Here is an 18,841-nt window from a genome sequence, read left to right as displayed (position 1 = left end):
ATACTACCTTCCTAAGAATAGACAGAGGTCAGAGAGAGGAAAGGTATCTATGGCTACTATCATAATGAGCAGAATTGCATTCCTAACCACAAAGCACTAACATCTACTCTTGTCTAATCCTCACACAGGTATCATTAACACCATTCCACATACCAGAAAACCAAAGCTCAAAGGACTTATAAGAGGGTGAGAGTAAAGCCAGACCCAAACATTGGCCTGCCTAACTCTACGCTGGGTATTTCTCTCCATTCCTGTTACTTTTGTGTCTTTATGTTTAAAGACAGTTTTCACTCCAAGTTGGTGAGCCTGCCTCCTTGTTCGCTTGTTTTTTAAAGCTGCAGGATCTGGGTGTGCCCGCCCTCTCATTCATTCACTGTGTACACACTCCAGACACAAGTTCACACATGCGCAAGCACATGTGCACACACATGCACATGGATGCTGTCTTAGTCAGGGTTTCTATTCCTGCACAAACGTCATGACCAAGAAGCAAGTTGGGGAGGAAAGGGTTTATTGAGCTTACACTTCCACATTGCAGTTCATCACTAAAGGAGGTCAGGACTGGAACTCAAGCAGGTCAGGAAGCAGGAGCTGATGCAGAGGCCATGGAGGGATGTTTCTTACTGGCTTGCTTCCCCTGGCTTGCTTAGCCTGCTCTCTTATAGAACCCAAGAGCACCAGCCCAAAGGTGGAACCACCCACAAGGGGCCCTCACCACTTGATCACTAATTGAGAAAATGCCCCACAGCTGGATCTCATGGAGGCACTTCCCCAACTGAAGCTCCTTTCTCTGTGATAACTCCAGCCTGTGTCAAATTGACATACAAAACTAGCCAGTACAGATGCATTTGCATATGTACCCCACAAATGCACACACAAAACAGTCACACATATGTGCACACAAATACATGCAAATTCACACCATGCCACCAGAAATTGTTACGGGGATGTTTTAGCAAGTCTTTCTCTCAGCATAGACATAAAGGTCATCTTCTGAACATCATCATTTTGTGTGTGTGTGTGTGTGTGTATTTCTTTTTTACTACTAAAATTTGCCATTTAAACATCTCAGAAGAGCTGGATGTTTTGGGGGCACATCTTTAATCCTAGGTCTGGAAGCAAAGAAGGGGATATTGAGTTCAAGACCACCCTAGACTGCATATCAAGGATTGAATTTTTAAAAAATCTCTAAAAATCTTTATGAATAAACAAATATCACAGATGATTTTCTCTTTTTTTACATTTTTTTATTCGATATATTTTTTATTTACATTTCAAATGATTTCCCCTTTTCTAGCCCCTCACTCCCCGAAAGTCCCATAAGCCCCCTTCTCTCCCCCTGTCCTCCCACCCACCCCTTCCCACTTCCCCGTTCTGGTTTTGCCGAATACTGCTTCACTGAGTCTTTCCAGAACAGGGGGCCACTCTTCCTTTCTTCTTGTACCTCATTTGATGTGTGGATTATGTTTTGGGTATTCCAGTTTTCTAGGTTAATATCCACTGATTAGTGAGTGCATACCATGATTCACCTTTTGAGTCAGGGTTACCTCACTTAGTATGATGTTCTCTAGCTCCATCCATTTGCCTAAGAATTTCATGAATTCATTGTTTCTAATGGCTGAATAGTACTCCATTGTGTAGATATACCACATTTTTTGCATCCACTCTTCTGTTGAGGGATACCTGGGTTCTTTCCAGCATCTGGCAATTATAAATAGGGCTGCTATGAATATAGTAGAGCATGTATCCTTATTACATGGTGGGGAATCCTCTGGGTATATTCCCAGGAGTGGTATAGCAGGATCTTCTGGAAGTGAGGTGCCCAGTTTTCAGAGGAACCGCCAGACTGATTTCCAGAGTGGTTGTACCAATTTGCAACCCCACCAGCAGTGGAGGAGTGTTCCTCTTTCTCCACACCCTCTCCAACACCTGCTGTCTCCTGAATTTTTAACACAGATGATATTCTTAGTTATCATGGTGATGGTTACAATTTTAAAAGACAAACATTGGATCTGAGGATGCTTGGCTAGTATGCATAAAGGGTCTGGGTTCAGTTCCTAGCACCAAAATAGATAGATAGATAGAAAGATAGATAGATAAATAGATAGATAGTGTCAAAGACAATATGGAAAACATGGAACCCTCCCTCATACTCTGTGTGAATGTAAGTGACACAACTCTTTGGAAAATAACCTTGAAGTTCCTCAGATGATTAAACAGAGTTACCCGCAGATCAAGCAATCCCACTGCTAGGTAACACCAAGAAGACATGGGAACATGTCTACACAAAAACTTGCACACAGCTAGGGGACCACAAATTAACACTGTACTGAATGCCATTCTTTTTTTTTTTCTTTTGGTTTTTTGAGACAGGGTTTCTCTGTGTAGCCTTTGCTGTCCTGGAACTCACTCTGTATACCTCGAACTCAGTAATCCGCCTGCCTCTGCCTCCCAAGCCCTGGGATTAAAAACGTGTGCCACCACCGTCCAGCTCTGAATGCCATTCTTACATCACACATTAGGCCAGCCAATGTCATAACCACTGAAGGCCCAAGATTGTCAGGGGTGTGAGGGTAGAAGAGTGTAACCATTGTGGAAAGCTGTTGGGTGGTTCCTCACCAATTTAAAGTTACCAGTCTAAGTTGGACATGATGGTGGACGCTTTCAGTGCTAACACTCAAGAGAAAGAGACAGGCAGATCTCTGAGTTTGAGACTAGCCTGGTCTACAGAGTGAATTCTAGGACAGCCAGGGATGTACAGAGAAACCCTGTCTTAGAGAGAGAGAGAGAGAGAGAGAGAGAGAGAGAGAGAGAGAGAGAGAAAGAGACTAGTCTATGACCTTGGCTTCCAATGCCACCCATACGTTCTTACCCAAGAGACATGAAAGCATCTGCTTGTGAAAAACCAAACATGCCTTGATCATAATACCCCTGAACTGGATCCAGTTCAGATGTCCATACAAGAATGTAGTTTTTAAATGTTGGCATACTTATCTAATAGAACCTTAAGGGGTGTGGGGGAGGCAGGATCAGAAAAGTAGAAGACCAAAAGTAAGACAGGATGGGGAGAACAGCAGCAGAACTTTCCATGATGCCGGACATACTCTAACTCTTATTTTGGACGCATGTATTTGTTAAAATACATTGAATGGCATAGTGAAGATTTGTGCTGTATATACAAAATTTATCTTTGCAATACCAATCTTAATTCTAGTAAGCATATTTTTCCCAGTGATGATGTATTTGAAATTCCCAATCTCTTTTCTTTCTTTCTTTCAATCTGAATTAGCACAATTGAGTAAACATATTCAGGATGACAGGATCCAGTTTTATCACTGTATACTTCATATAGAGAGACTGAGCCCTGCAGGGCCACCTCGGAATCCCAATTAAAGATGATAGCAGCACAAACTCATGACTGTATGCATTTCTCTCTCTACCTCCTATGAAAGTGTAAAGACATAAATCACTCCGATGGCAGGAGGACATCAAGCAGTAAGATCTTGGTCACAAATACTACTTCCTGCCAAAAGAAAGCACTGAAAAACAAGATGGTTAAGGGTGACATAAGCAAGCCTCAAGATGGACCTGGAAGATGAGATGTTGGGAAGGACTCAGACTAAACCTAGAGCAATGTCAGAGAGCTACTAAATAATAGTGTTGATAGGTTACAATCCAGTCACCAAAATAGGAATCTCTCTCTCTCTCTCTCTCTCTCTCTCTCTCTCACACACACACACACACACACACACACTTAAGCTAGTGCATAAGAGATATCTTTGCCGTTACTACTAGCAACCCCAATTGGTGAGTGATATAGTTAGAAAATCATCAATGGATGCCAAAACTCATGGGTAAACTTTAGATAGGAAGGGCATATTTACATAATCTAAAAATATCTTCCCAAATACATATTTAAGCACCAAGGTGGGGGAGAGTAACTCTACTGTGGAGAATCTGGGCAGACACCATCTCAAGCAAATAGTCACATTCGATAACATCAAAATTAAGTGATACTCCATCACACTTAATACTATTTTAGTGCCTCAGCCTAACTTTAATCAGGAGGACATATTAGACAAATCCAATTAGAGGGATACATTGTGAAAAAATTGATCCTCAAGTTTATTTATTTAATTTATTATTATGTTTTAAAGAGACAGGGTCTGACTATATAACCTTGGCTGGCCTAGAACTTCCTATGCTGACCAGGCTACCCTTGAACTTACAGAGATCATCCTGCTTCTACTTGGATTGCTAAGATTAAAGTTGCTGTAGTAACACAAGTTGGCCTTGTCCTCGAGTTTAAAAACATGATAAGAACAAGAAAGACAAAGACCCAGGGTGAATCCATGTCATAACTGAAAACTGCACGATTCTAGACCTGAGCCTGGAACAGGCTTCAAACAACTCTAAAGGAAGCCATTAGGAGAAAGGGTGGGATTTAAATATAAATTATTGACTAACTAGTAATAGTGAACTAAGTTTAAATTATCTGATTCTGCTAAAGTCCCAGAAGTTATATAATGGAATGTCCTGGTTTTTAGGACAGTAGGATAAAATTAGTTAGCAGTAGAAAAGTATCATGTTCTCAACTTACTTTCAAGCTTCTCAGATAATAGTTTCTCAGGTATAATGATCTATCTGGCTATGTCTGTATCTGGCACATGTGTCTGTCTTCTACATTTGTATCTGTTTTTTGGATGTCTATAGAGAGAGGCATGCAGCAGAATGTAACCGACAAGAATGGGGTTCTAAAGAAGTCTTTATGTGATCCCCACAAACTTTCTGTAAGTTTGGAATTATGTCAAAATACAAAGTTGCCCAACAATGACAGAAAAGCCGCCAGGAGAACATTCCCTGTGGGTCACCCAAGCTCCGCTTATCTCGTGAGCAACGGCACTGCTAGCCTTTGTCCTAGACTATCAGTTGAAGAATGGCGTACTGGAAGATAGAGATTAAATTTCCTTCTGGAGCAAAAGGCAGGTTGGTTTTTCTGCTGAATGAGTATAATGACGTAATTTCTCCCTCTGTGTAAAGGGTTGACATGTTTGGTTACAGCTCATAATAAAAATGTAGATTTCCCTGAGCTCAAGACTCCTTGGTTTTGATGAACACCTACTGTATGCATAGTATCTACCTGGACCTCTCTTTGGTGCTCCTGTAAGACTTTGGGGTCAGGGGGACTGATGTAGTGGCACACTCTGTGCAACCTGGTGTGCCATGAATAATAATGCTCTTTGTTTCTAACCCAGGAATTTTGTGTCTGCTGCCTAGGCGTTTCGATATGAATGGATACATTGGTTTGAAAGTAGGGGAAGTCTTGAAACTTCTTTTAGAAACAGGGCAGGCGAGATAAACAATGGTCTGAGGGATGGCTGGGCTGGCGAAGGGCTTGCCACATAGGCCTGAGGATCTGAGTTCCGTCCCTAGACGTCCTGTAGAGAACCTTATAATAACAATACCATGCTGGGTCTGGAGGCACATGGCTTTAATCCTAGCACTCCAGAGCAAAGGCAGGAGGACCTCTGTGAGTTCAAGACCCATCTGGTCTACATAGAGTCCCAGACCAGTCAAGGCTACACAGTAAAACTCTGTCTCTAAAAAACAAACAATAAGTAAATAATTCCAGCTAGAGCTGTAGACAGGCGGATCCCTGGGGCTCATTGGCCAGCCAGCCTAGTGTAATGGATGAGTTCCAGGTCAGTAGGAGACCCTGTCTCAGAAACCAAGATGGACAGTGTCTGGACTGATGTCTGATTTGACCATTGGCCTACACACACACACAGACACACACACACACACACACACACACACACACAAACACACACACACACACACAAACACACACACACACAAACACACACAAACACACACACACACACACACACACTCTCTCTCTCTCTCACACACACACACACAAACTACCAATTTGACCAGCTGTGGCTACATATTTGTTGAGTTAACATTTCCTGGTAAGATCTGAACAAATATGAATTTACCCCATATTTACATCAGTGACAGACCAAGAAAATGATTCCACCTGGGTCCACTTTTGTAAATCGGTGAGTCTGTTGGGCTTAATTTACATCAGTCTGAGTGGGAGATTACCCAGCAGGAGTTGTGGGTGACCCCAAGCAATTTCTGCACTAAAAGTCTCACCCTAGCACAGGTGATGATCTAACAGGTACACAGATGGCTTCCCCCTCTTCAATCCAGAGGGGAGAGGAATTCAGAAAACAATGGAAGAACTGGTAGCAAAGAAGAGAGAAGAAGAAGTGTGGAAACAGGGCTTACTCATCAACAAGAAGCAAGGATCAGAACCACTGGAATCAATGACAATAACACTTTGTGGGGATATCCTGATTAGTGCTTAGCATGTGTCTTTCTATAGAACAGAGACTCAAAAGAAGTCACTCAACTGGGTTGGAAACTAATTGTGTCTAGAGACTGTGGATTTGGGATTCTTTGTCTCTGGTAGCAGGTAACTGTGGTGGGATCAGTGGTAGAGAACAAGTGGGCGTGCCTTTCTATTGATTCTACAAAAAACAAACTTCTACTTTATTACTGTGTTAATTTGTGTATTTTTATTATTTTTAACATATATATTCTTTATTTACATTTCAAATGATTTCCCCTTTCCTGCCCCGTCCAAAATCCCATAAGCCATCACAACCGCTTCCCTGTCCTGTTATTCCCCTACACTGCGGCTTCGAGCCTTTCCAGGAACAAGGGCCTTTCCTCCCTTTGATGTCCAACAAGGCCATCCTCTGCTGCCTATGCATCTGAATTTGTGTATTTTTGAAACAGGGTCTCACTTTGTAGTCTCAGCTGGCCTGGAACTCACAGAGACCTGCCTGTCTTTGTCTCTGAGTGCTGGGATATAAAGTGAGCACTACCACTCCAGCTATTTATTGAGATACTGTTTCATTCTGTAGTCAAGGGTCAAGGCTGGTCTAAATCTTATCAACCTCTTGCCTCATTCTCCAGAGTGCTAGAATTACAAGCCGGTGCCACCATCCCTGGCTTGAAACAGTCTTATTTCTGTGTGGTGGCACTGGCAGGAGAATGTGAACTTCCAGGAAACCTTCCTGCAGGGGCGTCCAACCTTTTCACAGTGTGATAAGATGTTGTCATCTGCAAGGTTCATGCTTTTTTTTTTTTTTTTAAAGACATACACACACACACACAGAGATCGTATAATGGTGTAAGTAAGTTTACAATTTTATGTTGGGTTGTATTCATAACTAGCCTTGAGCACATGTGACCCACAGGTGGCAGGTTAGACAAGACACAAATGTTCATCCAATTTTTACATTAAACTCTTTGCTCCCGTGGTGAAGAATTCAGGAAGCATTTGAGCGATGACCCTGAGACCTTACATCAATAGGTGTCTCAGACAATTTTTCATAGTAATAGCAAAATCCCTGAATATTTTATGGAGAAAGGAGACTTACTTAACTCTTCGCTTTGGAACCTGGAAGTCCTTATAGACTTGTGCTGGCTCTGAGCAGGGCCCGCCTGGCTGCATTACAATATGGCAGATGGTGCCAGTGTGGAGTGTAAAGGGAAAGAGATGAGGCAGGAAGCTGGAGGCCAAGATCTGTCTGGATTTTTCTATAATTACTCACTTTCAGGGCCAGCGAGTTGGCTCAGCAGGTAAAGGCATTTGCTGTCCATGCCTGAGGCCCTAAGCTTGGTTCCCAGAACTCAAGTAAAGGTGAAAGGAGAGAACCAACTCCACAGAGTTGTACTCCGACCTTCATACATGCACTGTGGGACGGGCATGTGCACAAGTGGCACACAAGCACATGCAAGCACACTCTTACAAAACAAAACAGTATTTCATAGAACCCATTTGAGGAAGTATTCTTCCATAAAGATCCTAGGCAACTAAAGAAATCAGACCAAATTAAGAGAGATAAGACAGCTTAAAGGCAAAATGGGTTTCTGAAGGAAAGCCGGCAGAAATGGATTTGAGAAATGCAAGGAAAACGGAGTTTTTGACAGGCCATGGTGGTGCACACCTGTGGTTCCAGCGCTCAGGAGACAGAAGTGGAGGGATCATTCTCCAAACCCAGCCAAGCAAACAAAACTAACCTAAGGGTTCTCCTCCTGTGTTCCAAGTAGCATTCTATAGGGAAAGAGGTTTGCTTCCCATAGCATTGTTCTCAAACATTAGGGACAGCCCTGAATTATGTAATGCCGCATAATCTACTGGGCCCGTGAGGTCTACCAATTCTCCCAACCCTTCCTCAGCCTGTGTCTACTGTCAGGTATTGTCTATCTTTATGGTTAAGTAAAAACAAACATGTCTCTTCAGGAGAATTAAGGTCTGATTTGTTTGATGTCCCCAAGTCCAAAGATAAGGCATGAGCTACATGCAGAAGGGCTACACAGAAAAGAAAATAACAGACATGACAAAGAATTCATGGAGCTCATGCTCAGTGAGACAGCATTTGTTTACTGTGTACAGAGTCCTAAGTTTAAACACCCAATACCAGACACATGCACACACATGCACGCACACATACACTCAGCTTCAAAACTATCCTGCCTTGGCTACCATAGTGGGGTCTACGCTAGCCACTGGCTATAGCAAGCAAGACCCTGTCTCAACAAAACAAAACACCAAAGCAAAACATGACCAAGAGGCTCAAACAACACCTTCTTTTATATTTAATCAGGAAGGAGATTTGATATTAGGATATCAGGTACGATCAGCATAGAGTCAGTCTACCCTAAGACCTGTTATAGGTACCATTAATTTGTAAAAGTAAAATAAAACTAGCATCAGAAACATAAATCTTGAAGTAAAATGCTTTTAATAAAAACCATCAAGTAAATTTTATAGTATCTTATTTCTCTGGCAACCAGAAAGCTGTGTGCCATCACACCTATGGAGGGAGGAGCCCACACTGAGGACCCAGGCCCCTGGGATTCAGCAGTTCCACCATGCTGTGAACATCGACTTAGGTGAGACTTTTACGAGAGACATCCTACATCCAACAAGCCCCTAATATCCTGTGTGATACTATGTAAGTGCTGGCTGCCCTTTCCCATCTGGCTATTCTAGGACTATAGAAAGGAAATTCTTTTTATAACAAACAAGAACAGACATTTTTATTTATTTATGTTGTGACTTTGGACAGGTAAAAATGCATGAAAGACAGGTGCCTTTCTGGTGACTATTTGACAGCTCAGATCCTAAATGGACCCAGAATTTCCTAAAGGGCAAACCTGATCTTGTAATATTTTTTTATTCCAATTTTCAATGTACTGCCTCAAAATCATTCTCCCATTGCTTATACTTTCATTGTCAAGCTGTCAAAATAGCAACTTCCTATTTAGGATATATTTATATGAACACATAAAGTGCTTTTTATTAGATTTGCTTTGGGTTGAATTAGATGGTATCTTTTAGAACGGATGCATCATTTGTACAATAGTGAGGAGGCTGGCCTCGGGGCATATCCCTGAAAGGGAGGTTTCCTGATGCTGGGTCATCTTTTGTTTCTGCAAGGCAGTGTTACATGTGCACAACCTCCACCCAGCTCTCTGTCTGGGCCCTAGCTCACCTCAACTGTGTGCTTGCTTTTGTCTTACACAGTCTCTGTCCCTGTTATATAGGCCATGTACGAGAGAGAGAGAGAGAGAGAGAGAGAGAGAGAGAGAGAGAGAGAGAGAGAGAGAGCATTAAGAAGGCTTAGCCATCTCAGACCCTAATGTCCCTCACAGGTCAGATCTTTAAAGATGGAAATGTAAATAGAGCTGTCACATCGGGTCTACTGTCAAAAAGGTCATCTGGCACTCATCACACAAATGGGGCAGAATTAAAGATGGGAGGAGTGGAAAGGTGGGGGAAGGGGGATTGATATGAAGAAATTACCAGAATCATGGATAGCCCTTGCTTTTCTTTCCCGTCCATAAATTCTGTTTAGGACTAGATTTGGAGTCACAAACTTTCCAGAAATCACTAGAGAAGAAATCACCTATGACCTGGATTCTGTTGTCTGGGTTTGCTACTAAAGGGAAAGGCACGGGCTTTGCCCAGGACCTCATATTTTTTTAGAACAGCAGTTACTCTCACATCTGCCAGCACCAGAGGAAATTGATGGTAACCAATTGTCTAGGTGCTTTTGTTAGTGCCTCTTTTCTGCTGCGCTGGGCTACACAATTACCAGAGCCCTTGAGAATGCTTATTGTCAATAGGAGTAATTTCACATCCCATCCATTTAGTGAAGAGATGTGAAAATTGATCTCGGGGTCTGCGGGAAGACTGGAACCAAAGCTCGGCTACAAACGCCTTGGAAATAAGCGTGTGCCCCTCGCCGTTTTCATTCGGTATCGCTGTCACCCAGCCTCTAGGGAAATGAACTCAAGTCCAGCTGTCTTTCTGTGCAAGTTCAGATGTGTTCCCAATCTGGTGGAGTCAGCTGTCATCTTCGTTTATTGTTAAATTTTGTAGTGGTTGTCATGAGGGTTGGCGGCCCTGAGGAGGCTGATTCTCTGTTTTATCCACAGACAGAGGAACAACGTAATTTGACACTGACTGCCAAGGAGGCCCTTCCAATTCAGCTTATTGTCTGAGCCCTTTTTTATTTGGTTTCAAAAGTCTCTTCAAAAGGGCAGAAAAATTAGCCTTAAATAGTATTTCTTGGATTGCCTTTAACAGTGGTGATAAGAAGAAAGCGGCTAGTCTTGACAGAAGTGGTTTCATTATAACTTGTTTTTATCTCGCCAGAATAAGCAAGGGACTTCAAAATGTGTTTTCATTATGGCTAAGGAGCAAGTTACAGCTGATATCTTCGTTAAAGAAAGAGCGATCTGCGAACTCTAATATTATGTCTCTCTTTTGCTTTCTGCTTGCAAAGCAAAGAGGAGATTTTGTTTGGGTTTTGTTATTTTTAAAGAGAACTTCTGTTTCAATTAACAAAACATGTCAACAAGAATTTGCATTTCCAGGAGCTGGAGAGAGGACTGGGTGGTTAAGAACACTGGCTCCTCTTCCAGAAGACCCAAGTTCAGTTCCCAGCACCCACATGGCAACTCCTGGGATCTGAGACCCTCTTCCGGCCTCTGCGGGCAGCCCACACATACATGGTGTAAGCAAACATAGATGACACACTCCCACACACATAAATACAAATACATTTTCTAAAAATTGCATTCCGATGAGTCCTATCTTTCACGGCAAGGATCCAGTCTTTTTATAAAATGACTTTGTATACAAAGAAGTTTTGTATTAAAAAAACAAAAAACAAAAAAATCATAGTCAAGATGAAACGTTTTAACCTGAAAATGAAGCTTAGAAACAGAAGGTAAAATAAATCCAGAACAACTGTTATTTTCTGTTTTCTTTCTTGACAGGTGACATTAAGCTGACGTTGAGCTACAGACATGACATCATCCACAGGGTATACCCAGTGCCAAACATACTGCATTCTTTTGACCAAAAGGAAGGGTTTGTGCAGACATACAGACATGGGCTCTGGAGCTCTAGAGTTGGCCCAAGTCTGCAGACAAACAGGTTAAAGCACATTGGAGTTACACAACTCCAGCAGATGCCTAGCCTCCTCCCTCGGGCCAGCTGGAGAGTTTACATTTGTCAATTGCTTCCTTCAGGGCCTGGCTCAAGACTCTCACTTCCTGCAGGAGCTGCTCTTTGCCTAAGCCGCCTCCCTCAGCCCTGCTACACATCTGCTCACGCCTCATCTCACACTGGGCTCTGCTCTGCCAGGCCCCTGTCTGCATTCTCCCTCACTCTCAGTTTCTTCCCTGCCTCTATCTTTTTGGCTTACGGGGACAAAATATCTTATACTTGGACAATTTTATACAAGTAACACAATGTATCTTGATTGTATCCACTGTAGCTCCCCCCTTCCCCCCCCAGCACCCCAACATGTCTTTATTTTATGTCCTCACCTTCTTTCCTTTACTTAATAACCCACGGAGTCTAATTAGTGCTGCCTGTTGGGCACTGGACTGGTTGATCTGCCTGGTCTTGTGAGGGTCTTGTGCAGGTTCCCACAGCTGTAGAGTCCTGAGTCCAGGGGCCATGTCATGATCAGTAGACAACACTGCATAGCACACTCCTCCCCATCCTTTGGTTCATGTGCTCTTTGAGATTCCTCTTCTGAGTGCTCCCTCATCCTGGGGTCAGGTAGGGCTTATTTAGATGGCTAACATAGGGCTGAGCTTGAATCCGTCCCTTCTTCTTAGCACATGGCCTTTTGTGTGTCTATACTGACTGCTGCCCACGGCCCAAGAACCCTTCTCTGGCCGAGGTTGAGGGTGGCACTAACCTATGTGTAAACGTAACTATTTTAGAAGGTGCTTTGACAATGTGTCACAGCAAAACAACGATGACACATTTCCCTCTGAGTGCCTGTTGACCTCCTTAGCTGTGGGCTTTTGACTAGGATTCAGGCACCAGGCGCACCCTTGAAGGTCTCCAATCTGGTCCCTTTTTCCACTCTTTCTGAGCATATCTGCAAAAATATAGAGCCAAGTAGATCCTAGGTGGTCAATCAAGGGGAATGTTTTGTAGACATTGTGCTGGGGTGGGTCCTCCTGCGTCTCTGATCCTAGAAACCAGACACACAGCTCACGCATCCCAGAGTTCTGCAGTCTGCTCTGTTGATGGCATGCCGCCTGGGTGTGATCCAGAGACACATCCCAAGTCTCTCCTCGGTGACTTACATCATGCAGAGTCTCCCCCACCTCTCTTTGTTGGTGGTGGTTGGTTTTTGTTTGTTTTGCCCAAGCTTGCTAGGAACTTCTAAGAAGTCCAGGATGTCTTTGAACTCTCTCTTTCCCTCTTTCTGCTTCAGCCCCTTAATGCTAGGATTGCAGGTGTGAGTCATCACGTCCATCTGCATTTTATTATTTAAAGGTTATTTTATTCCCTCTTGGGAGGGTAGGCATGGGAGGAAAAAAAATAATGTTTGTGCACATAAAATGTATCAATTAGAGGGCACAAGGTCCAAGATACACAAGGGCTGGTAGGAGAGTAGTCAGAGGGAGAATGACAGTAAACACCCTGAACCAAAACTGATCTGAAGACCAGCCAAAGGTAGATGGTTAAACCATCTCAGAAATAGTCATGAGCCTAAGCCAGAGATATCACTGCATGCCTGTAATCTCAGCATTTGAGACGTGGAGGCAGGAGGATCAAGAATTCAAGGCCATCCTTGGCTGTTCGGTAAGTTGGAGGCCAGCCTAGGCTACACGAGGCACTGCCTGAAAAAGAAAGAAAAAACTGATTGTAAACCTGGTCCCACACGTTCTTCTGGCATAGTGCTGGGGAAATATAAAGTCACAGGATAAACAAAGCAGGTTCTGTTGTTATTGTTGCTGCTGTTTCCTGGAATGTCTATTTGATTAAACATGTCACGAGTTTTTCAGTTGTAAGTGAACTAGCTTACACACACACACACACCCCGCATACATACATACATATGTGCATACACGCTCAGCCTGTTTTACACAGGGGCTCGCCTAAGCGGGAAGCTTGTAGAGTTTCAGATGCTTCCGGTTAAAGGTGTCTCAATGCTGTCAGGCTCTGGCCCTCTGCCTCTCCCCGCCCTGTTTGGCCTTGACACGTGTAGGGTTTCTCCAAGTTACATTTCCGTTGCCTACTGACAATTCCAGATGCACAGAAGAAAATAGCTTCGTTCTCTTTGTGCTCATATATCTATTGTAGTGTGTGTGTGTGTGTAGGTTAGAGGCCAATATTAGGTAAAGACTCAATTGCTTCTTCACCTGAGCTTTTTGAGAGGGTCTCTCACTGAACCTGCAGCTCACAGATTTGGCCAGACTGGCCAAAACATGGAGCTCTGGGATTCCCCAGGCTCCGCCCCCTCAGCATGGGGATTGTAGACACTCCTTGGTGTATTCAGCTTTTGGGGGCGGGGGGGGGGGGGGTTTGAGGATACAAACTCCAATCTTCACAATTGTGTAGCAAGTACTTTACCAACTGAGCCAGCTCCCCAAACACTAACACTGATTTTCCAAAAAGCTTCTAACAAGATTTTGCTTGAGATGTGCACCAGTTTGATCCCGCCTTAGTTAGGGTTCCTATTACTGTGAAGAGAGGCCATGACCCTGCAGCTCTTATAAAGGAAACCGTGTAGTTGGGGCTGGCTTAGAGGCAGAGGCAGAGGCAGAGGCTGAGTCTTCATCCTCACATCGAGAAGCATGGCAGCACGCAGGCAGACTTGGTGCCGGACCAGGGGCCGAGAGTTCTGCATCTTGATTCGCAGGCAGCAGGAAAGAGACTAAGTCAACTAGGCCTCTGCCTGAGCCTCTGAGACCTCAGAGCCCCTGGTCATGCACCTCCTCCAACAAAGCCACACCTACTGCAAGGCCGCACTTCCTCATAGGAAGGCCTCGCTAGGGAGGCCATTTTCTTTCAAACCACTACAGGTACCACGATTGGCCTAACCTGTTGCAGAAGCCTTGGGATCAGAGATATGAAGGTATTATGAATGATAACCCCATAACAATGATGCAGTGCAGGAACCTGTGCTTTTGTTCGACAGTCTAGGAAACACAGATACTCAGTAGTAAGTCATGTAAATCCATGTTTGCAGTCAAGGAAATCCACTTTGGACTTGGGGTGTGTGGGTTGCCTTCCTCTATTGGAAAGGGGGCTTTGGGGAAAAGCTGGAGGATGATGACCTGTGTGCTTAGGTTTCCCGGTCTACAGCGACTGTGCTGTGACGGTGCAGCTGCTGGGTCCCGCTGGATAGCTGTGTCGTTCAGAGTCAGCTCTGTATCGCTGGCTGTTTAAAATCGCAGGACTAGGTTTTCACGTGCATGCAGATCTTGCTCCAAGGACCAGAAGGCCGTGAATTATCAGACTAGGCAGCTGCAGTAGAACCAATCATGGGTGTTGCCACCTTTTCTCACCCCGCTAGGGTGGGTTCCCCGAAATGTGATGTGGAGAAATGAAAAGGGACAGAGGGACATGCAGGAAAACTGACACGAAGAGTGCTCCACTCCTGACGGAGCGCACACGGTCCGTCGGCCCGTGACCTGGCCTGTCTATGTTTAATCTGCTGACAGGCCTTTGTGTCCCCTAAAGCTGAGGTGACACCTGAACTGAGTGTGACAGATGCTGCAGCGATCTCTCCCTATTTCTTCACCTCACTACCTCTGCTGTGTGAATACTAGACTTTCCACCGCCAACACCTCCATTGTCTGGCCTCAAGGCACTCTCTGGCTATTGCTTGCTGGGGCAGACCAGAAGGGCCTGAGTGCCATTCTCCTGAGTGGCCAGTGATCAGCGGGAATGAGGAAGTACCTCATCTCCGTGCTTTTAAATCGAGTTCCCCAGCCGGGCGGTGGTAGCACACACCTGTAATCCCAGAACTCTGGGAGACAGAGGCAGGCAGATTTCTGAGTTCGAGGCCAGCCTGGTCTACAGAGTGAGTTCCAGAACAGCCAGGGCTATACAGAGAAACCCTATCTCTAAAAAACCAAATCCAAAAAACCAAAACCAAACAAACAATCAAATGGGGCTCCCCTCCTGTGTATTCTGTCTCAGCTCTCAGACTTGCCATTTTAATGAGGTTAGGTTTGAGTTTTCCACAGTAGAGGCTGGCTAGGACACACACCCTTTATTGATCATTCTCTCATACCTTCACACCATAAGCTATTTGCACTTGATACTTACTTCAGAGTTTACTTCCTTGAGTTTAACCAAGATGGGTTCCCTCAGATAAAGTCTCAGGATCTGTCCTTGAAACATGGAGGTGTTAATTATGGGGATGTGAAAATGTTCCCCAGGGGCTCTCCTATTTGAATTCTCAGTCCCCACTGACTGGTGCTGTCTTGGAAGCTGTGGGAACACTTGAACACAGGGCTTAGCTAGCAGACATAGGGTGTTCATGTGGGTAAGAGCTAGTTAGGGTTTGGCTGACCTAGCCTGGGCTCAGCAGTCAAGAGTGCTCACTATGAGCTGGGTGATTGTGGCATATATACTTTTAATCCCAGCACGAGGAAGGCAGAGGCAGCTAGATCTCTGAGTTCGAGGCCAGCCTGGTCTACAGAGCAAGTTCCAGGTAGGCCAAAGGTACACAGAGAAAGCCTGTCTCAAACAAAACAAAACAAATGAAAACCCCACTACCAACAACAAAAGAGTGCTCACTGCATTTGCAGAAGACCCAAGTTCAGTTCAAGACTGGGCTTCTCTAACTCCAGCTCCAGGGGGATTCCATGAATGACCTTCTCTGACCTCCAAGGGTACCTGTACTTGCCTGAACATAACTACACACAGTCACACAAATGTACACACAGTTAGAAATAAAACTTTAAAATAGGCCCATAAATCAAACATCTGAACTCTTAGTTCCAAACTAATGAATATAAAGAGAAAAATGTATGCTTGTAGCTGAAACATGAAGGGGATGGAAGCAACACACACATACACACACACACACAGACAGAGAAAACATATATATATGTATATATATACACACACACACACACACACACACACACACACACATGCACCTCCAGCAGGGTTTCATTTAAAGATCCCCACTGCCAACCCATGTCTCGTGAACCTCGCCTGGTTTTAGTGACTGTTGGTTCCAGTGCTGCCGGCTGACTGGAGAACCTAACAGGAGGCAAACACGCTACCGCTGAACTATAGTCCCATCCTCGAGCCTACTTCTTGAACTTGACTCAGACCTTCATCCAGCCTGCTATGCAGAAATGGCCCTGGACTGGAAACCCCTGGCATCAATATTCCTGTCAGTTCTCCTTTGTGCCCTCTGTCCATCTGAGAAGAGACAGGGAGGAAAAAGACGTATGACTCATTGTTTTCAAATACGTTGCTTTCGCTGCAGTTTTGCAGGGTTTTTTTGGAGGAGGTTTACTGTTTATATGCTGTTTACCGACATTCTTTTTATATCCTAGGTTTATATATTTACAGGCCCATCAGCAAAGTTCATACTATTTTTCTGTACCTTGCTTGTTTTGAATGCTTTGAAACTGACCACACATACACACACACACACACACACACACACACACACACATACACACACGAAAATGGATCTAGATTTAATTCAATTCAGCCAGTGCTATTAAAAACGGCCATACTGTTTGACCCATCCCTATAAGAGATATTTCACAATAGTTGTATCACCCTTGCTCCATCTTTGGGGGATTGCCTTTGGGCCATTTTTGAAGCAGTATGTTTCCAGGGGTTCTCTTGGGGATGGTTCTGGGTTCTGTAGAGTCAGAGCTCCATTATCTGTAGGAGCACAGGAAGGAATTTTACAGTAATTTTGCTACAGTGAAACATTTGCCTGGAGGCCAAAATCGAAAATAGCAGCTGGAAGGACATTTGGAAAGGGCGGAGGGGGTGCGAGAGAGGTGGAGAGGGAGAGCAGTTCCCGTTTGGATGAAAACACTCACTACACGGCAGAATGAGACAGGGCTGGCATGCTCTACTCTTGAAACTATCCCAAATTCAATTCTCCTTGGACTTGGCTCTCACAGCCGGTGATTTCAGTGCTGTGAGTGGCGGCCAGGGTCAGCACCCGCTCTCTGTAATGAATGGTGAGCACCAAGGCTCTTGGATGCTGGGCTGCAGCATGGCCCCTGCTGCCACCCCAGTTTCTCCGGTCCCAGCTCCCCTCCAAATGCAGACAAGCTTCTCTGAGTCACCAGGCCCTGAATGACTAATCTCAGGCCTCTGAAGACTGAAGAAAGGTTGTTTCACCTTTGCCAGTAAGAGTCCTTATAATAAAGGACACAAATACTAGAAGGTTTAGGCAAGAGCATAAGAGAAACAAAAAGAATATCACCCAAAGAAAAGCTACAGAACCAAGATCTGAGGTTCTGTGGCTGGGCGTGATGGTGTGCCCCTTTGATTCCAGCACTTAGGAGGCAGAGGCAAGTGGATCTCTGAGTTCGAAGTCAGCCTGGTCCACAGAATGAGTTCCAAAAGAGCCAGTGCTACACAGAGAAACCCTGTCTTGAAAAACTAAAACAAAACAAAACAAAACAAAAAAACCCAAGAAAACTTGAAGGACCGAGGTAGTCATCGTCCAAAGATGGCCCCAGTGGGCAGGAATTAGCAGCTAATCTCTTGTAAAAATTCTCTCTTGTGAGTCTGTTGCCTTGTGAGTTACTCAAGATGAATAGAATGTAGTTAAAATGTCACTGGCTTCTAAGGACAGGTCATAAGGAACCTTGCAGTCTCTGAGACTCAGAGATACAGTCACTGGCTCTGGGGACACTACAGCTAAAAGTTAGCTACTAAATTCTGAATGATCCAAGGACAGTGGAGAGGCCAGGTGTAGGAGCTACAGTTGACGGCCTAAGTGTGTGCGCTATTGGTAGGCAGCATCAGCTGCCCCTTCAGATGAGGCTAGCCTCAGCTGCCATGACTATAAACCATGAGATAGCCCAAGAAAACTGCCTGGACTAAGAACATCCAGAATCAGAGGAGATGAAAAGAAATTAATTTAACCCACTAAGTAACTGGAATAGAGATCACATATCCATATAATACACATACATAAGGCATACATATAAATGGATGCAGCCTGCATGTAGTAGCTGGATAAGACTCTGTTTACCTGCCTGTTCACTTACTCCAAAAATGCCTATAGACTGTAGGTGTGTCAGCCTCCTGCTAGGAGGCTAGGAGTCAAGTAGTGGATAAACTAAACACAGTCCATGAAACTTACAGAAGATGATCATAAATAAACATATAAATAATTGTAATCTTTTAAGTTATGCTGCCTTATAATTTGTACTGGCTGGTTTTGTGTGTCAACTTAACACAAGCTGGAGTTATCACAGAGAAAGGAGCTTCAGT

The sequence above is a fragment of the Apodemus sylvaticus genome, chromosome 10 (assembly GCF_947179515.1).
Source record: "Apodemus sylvaticus chromosome 10, mApoSyl1.1, whole genome shotgun sequence".
Lineage (NCBI taxonomy): Eukaryota > Metazoa > Chordata > Mammalia > Rodentia > Muridae > Apodemus > Apodemus sylvaticus.
Note: the sequence above shows the minus strand (reverse complement) of the source record.